The sequence below is a fragment of the Bactrocera neohumeralis genome, chromosome 6 (assembly GCF_024586455.1).
Source record: "Bactrocera neohumeralis isolate Rockhampton chromosome 6, APGP_CSIRO_Bneo_wtdbg2-racon-allhic-juicebox.fasta_v2, whole genome shotgun sequence".
NCBI lineage: Eukaryota > Metazoa > Arthropoda > Insecta > Diptera > Tephritidae > Bactrocera > Bactrocera neohumeralis.
In genome coordinates, this window is record NC_065923.1 from 78,895,456 (window position 1) to 78,901,455 (window position 6,000).

The following is a 6,000-nucleotide window of genomic DNA, read 5'->3' on the forward strand; positions in this document are numbered from 1 at the left end:
CTTTCATACGTTGTATAGGGTTTGGAATTCTCAACAGGCTTATGCAAAACATGTTTCAAAGTCAGTGTGTATAATGTGGATCGGAGGACTTCAGGTGTATCTGTAATTCTTATTTGTGATTTATATATTTTTAATTTTGATATTACATATCTAAAATTGCGGTGTCACAGTCCGAAAAATACACCATATTTCGAAGAATCCTATATAAAAATAAATAGCTGTCGCTATCTAGTCCCTCAGATTTTGAATTATCGATATGAAACTTTGCACACATTTTTTTCTCCATAAGAAGCTGCTCATTTATCGAAATCACCGCTATCGGACCACTCTAGCATATAGCTGTCATACAAACTGAACAATCGGATTCAAGTTTTAGTGTGGAAAATTTTTTTATTTAACAAGATATCTTCACGATTTCATTATTTGAATCTCCAATGATTTTGCAATGATCAGACCACCATAACGTATAGCGGCCATACAAAGTGACCGGCACAAATTCACTTATTGTAAAGAAAGCTGACATAATTTCAAAATCGCATTAGCAAGCTCATTTATAATATCCTACATCTGGTTTTAGTGCAGCGTTACCCCTAAAAGTATGCTCACAATATGCTTTAAAACAAGGCTAACTACATTGTCTTATTTATAAAACGAAAGTTTTACTTCTCTCACTCCGAAAAGTATGCAACGAAATCTAATATCACTAAAGATTTAATATAGCTAAAGCGACAGCAAACCATGTAGGCGTTTTGAATTGAGCAAACCATGAATTTCACTCTGTTCATAACCCGTACTGCCACATATCGATTTCTCTACATACAATTGAGCCACACTGATCAATTACTCGCATATAATTTATAACCTTTCCTACCGCCATCTGCATCAAACCTTAGAACACTTTCACTCACAAAACAAATTAAGTACGTAGCACTTAAGGCATGCTTGTCTGTCTGTCTGTCCGTCTGCCTGCCTAACTGTCCGTTTCAATGTCTATCTGCACCCTCAAGTTTGCGGCCAATTTCAATTAACTTTTCATCTCTGAACCTCTGGTTGGTGGAAGACCCTGAAATAAAACCGCAGCGCTCAACTCCAGCCGCCGAAAATAATATCCACACGCAAATACCAGCTTTTCAACGAATTAAGCGAAATTTTGCTGCTCGGTATTTATCAATTTACACACACATATACTTTGGAGCTAGTCGAAGGGTATGGCAACACACCCACATATAAACAAGCACCTACACTATCCATTTATCCATATTTAAGCACTTATATTCATGGCCCATGTTAGCGCTCATATGTAGCTGGGTGCGTGTGCCTGAGCGCCTTAATGTATGCAAAAACCGCAACATCCCGACATGACAACACTATTAATCAATATTGATTGGCACTTAAGTGCTCGTCAGTTCCTCTTGTCTCTCATGCATATATGCATACAAGCATATGAATTTAAGCGTGTGTTTGGGTGTGTGTGTGTGCCAGGTTGTTTTCGGTGCCCAAGACAACGCCATTTGGTGATTTAGTTAATTTGAAGTGGTTTATGAATGGGTTGAGTTTAAAAGATTTAGCGCTAAAAGCAAAGCTAAATGGATTATGCGGAATTTTGGGCATTACCCACATACGCCCATATACACATGCGCTCATATAAACAAATATAAGCTTTAATGTGTCTGGGTGTTTTAGTTCTTCATTAAGGGGTTGTAAATGTAGGTCCTTTTGAAGTATGCAATAGGATAGATAGCAAGAAAACGGTATGTAGCAATGTAGATGACATCCGTTTAAAGACACCACATTTTACTCTTTTCTAAACTTAGCGGCCATCAAAGCTTTCACAGCTTATGTTTTCAAAGCGAAGTTACTAAGAGAATGCTTGACATTTCTTCATCTAGAGAGGGTAAAATATTTTAATGTCATGGTAGTGGGAGCACGTGGTCTTTTAAAGCTGTTTCGGAAGCTTCAAAACTCAATAAACACAAGCTGGCAAGAGAATGTTTGATATTTAGTTATCCAGAGGGGGCAAACTACTTTTATGTCATTTTTGTGAGAGTCTCAGGTCACTCAGAGTGTTTTTGAAAGCTTCAACCCCAGCAAACACACATAAATTTAAGTAGATCTATAGATACAATTTTGTAGTCTTTAGAATCCTACCCTCAAGATAGATAAGTGTTTGAAAAGCTTTTAGGCAGTTCATTAAAGTCCTAAAAATATTTAGTTTAAGGCGTTTTATGAGATCGAGTCTGGAAGCGTGTGTCACAGAAGTCTTCGAAGTTCCCGGTTTTACAACTCACGCCTCAAACGAATGTTAATGCGGAGTAGCTTCCAACTTACTCTCACTCTTCCTCACATAAAATCAGTCGGTAATGCATTTTAACGTTATATTGGAACAAAATGTGTTGCAATTGATAATTAGTTTTTAAACACATCAGATACTGTCTTCTGCAGATATGCTTCATAACCAACTTCTTATTTTAGATGCTAAAATGTATGTTTCCCATTTCAACATAACATAACCTAACCTAACATATCCGGAATCTAACCAAAGAACATTCAAACTCTTTTCATACCACTTAGTCTCTGCTTTCCAGACGCCTCTAGGTCATCTCTAGGTAACTTCAATAATAACGTGCAATGTTTAAATAATAAAACTTTTGAAATTCTAAGAGGGTTCCTGGTCACTAGTGAAAATAACCATAAAGCTTGCGCTCCACATTTTGAAAAATGATGAAATTTTGTATGCCAATCTTATATACAAACTATACATCATTTTGAAAAATCATAATTTTGCTTTTTCAGATACAAAGAGCTTGCTTAGGGCATGAGCTTAAAGCTCTATAGAAACCTGCGTCGCGCTTAATTGCCAAAACCAGTGATTGCTTTAAAAACAAACAGACAAATTTCGATATTGAGGTACAAAGAGCTTAAGTAGGGCACGAGCTTAAAGCTCTATAGAAGCTTCTGATGTTTTTCATAGCCTAAACTATTGTTTTTTTTAGTAAAAAGAAGACAGTTTTCGATATTATTCATACATAAGTAATGACTTTGCTTGATTTTGAGATATAACGAGCTTATTTAGATTATGAGCTTAAAGCTCAGCAAAAGCTTGTATTAATCTTAATTGTTAAAACTATTGCTTTAGAAAAAAATAAACCGTTTTCGATATTTTGGGGTACAAAAAGCTTACTTAGAGCATGAGCTTAAAGCTCTATACAAGTTTATGTCGTTATTAATGGTCTAAACTATTGTTTTCTTGGGCAAAAAGCAAACAATTTCCGATAGTATGTGCGAGTAATTATTTAGCTTTCATTTCAAAATGTAAAAAAAAACCCACAGCGTCTAATGAAAAGTTTTTAATGACTAAAAAACATGTGCTTTCTTAAGCAAATTATGTTTTCAACGAGTATGCTGTTGTCTAATGTATTACGCAGAAATCCTTTTTCGAGCCGCACATGTTTAGTGTAACAATAAAAATGAAGGAAAAGCAAGGAGATGGGAGACAACATAGAACAAAACATGGAATATAATTGCAACAAATACTCAAGGAATTACAAAATACTTTTAAAAGTTCACAGCAACCTCAGACACCACAAGTTGGTGTACCCACTGGGAGGTATATACTTCAGATTAATGCCTTGTTTTGATATGTTGGAGTGAGATTAAGGAAGGAACATAAGATTTTATGTTTTGCATAAAAAGCTTGTACTTGAAACAAAGGTGTTGCAAGTAAAAGCAATTTTCATACGTTTCATTAATTTTCATTAGAAAAATGATGAGCTCACTTACTTGTATAAGCTTGCGGCATAAAGATCAAGCTGAAAGAGAAGAGAATAAAATGCTTTTTAGTTAAAAATTGTTAACAGCTGTTTATGGCATAAGAAAATAACCAAATAATAAACAAAATAAATATATAAATATATATGAAAGTCTACAGGAAGTTGGAGCCATACACAATGAAAGCTACGCTTTCCAGCAAAAAAATATTTTTTTAAGCAGAGCATCTTTAAAAGTTGGGTTTTTTGTAAAAAACTACAGATAAGCGGCTGAGTAGAAGCTTGAAGTTTCCGCTCTTGCCACATTTCCACAATTCCACATTTCAATGGACCACCAAACCATCATCTGAAATCTGGGTCGGTTTAAGGCTTGCGCTCCCTAATTCACTTCACTCCCCCCCCATATATATATCGCCATTAACCCCTCTCTCACTCTTACTCCTGTCTTGTCAGCAAAATATATCCAAGGCAACAATTACGTTCTGACATTGTTTTAGCGCTAACGCACACGAGTACAGCAAGCCACACAGCCAATCCGTCAAAGAATCAGTCGATGCGTCCGTCATTCAATAAGTCAGTTATTTAATTGACTGCAATTCAGTTGTATGTCAATTGGCTTGTACGGCAGTGTAATAGCCTTAAAGCGCTGCAACCAAGCAAAGCAACGCATCCATCCATCCAGCCGTCTATTCATCGAGCCATGTGGCATGCAACAAAGCATTGTTGTATGCAAAATTAATCGAGTCCATTGTCAAATGTATGTAAGGTATTGTATTGGCTGCAGTAATGATGTTGGCTTTGAGGCTATAATGTTAAGTTGCAACACACACACAAACATACTGGCATTTGAACCTCAATATAACATATAAATATATATATATATACCTCAAAATAATACGTGCATATATATGTTTATAAGCAGTCATATTAGCAGCTTCAAATATCGTCAACTAAATACCTAAGCATACATGTGGCAACGGCAATTGATGTGGCAGATTGAGTTGTAGGCGTAAATACAATTGCCATAAACACAAATAAGCACAAGCACACATACTGTGTTGGCTTTGCTATGCAGCAGCTTTATCCACACTGTCTGTATGCATTTCCATTTCTATTTGCCCTTCTATTGCTGTATTTGTTTTTGGTGGAATCGCTGTGTAATTGCCGCATTTATACAAGCAATTAAAATCCATTGTTGTAATATGCTTAATTAGATCACTTTGTCGAGGTGTAGCAAAGACATATAATTTTCACGCACACATACACACTCTCACATTTACATATGTGTTGGTTTTGTGTGAAAATAATTATATTCGATACCCTGCAGAGAGTGTGTGAGATGAAAGGGCTTAAATTACATTACACTGAACTAGAGTGGAAGTTTAGATTAATCGAAGCGATTCAGATTACATTTAGATTACTCATGAACACGCTCAGTAATATAGTATTACAATTCAATTATTTTTTTCAGATATAATAATTTTAATTGTACTTCACATTACTTTTTTTTATCAGATTACTTCCATTAAAATTTTATTACACATTATGATTGCTCAAACTATATTTTAGGGTAAAGTAAATTCAGTTTATGTGGGTTATTTATTTCAGTTTGCAACTTTACTTTACTTTGAATTTAATTCAAAATAATTGAGCATATTAAGATTACATTTAGATTACTCATGATTACATAGGGTGATACGTTTTATTATACTATTCGATTTTCATTAATTGTTTCTCAGATAAAATAATTTACAATACATTTTATTTTGTTAGATTACTTAGATTAAAACTTGATTACACATTATGATTACTTAAACTATATTTCAAATCAATGTAGATTCTATTTGTGGAGATTATTAAGGTGAGTTTGCATGTTAAAATAATCGAGCATTTTAAGATTACATTTAGATTACTCATGATTACATTATCACCGTATGTAATCATTAGTATATATACATATATACACTATATATTACATTTACATTACTTTTTTGTTAGATTACTTAGATAAAAATTAAATTACACATTATGATTACTAAATTTCACAAGGTCGAAGTGATATATAATTGTATTAGGGTAGAATATCACCAGTTTGGAAATTGTACTGGATGAAATGAAATTAATTAATATTAGTTTACTTTCAATTACATTACATTAGGCTAAGTCTAATTGCTATTAAATTACATTAGATTATATATGTAAGAATTATTTGAATTTAGATTACTTACGCGAA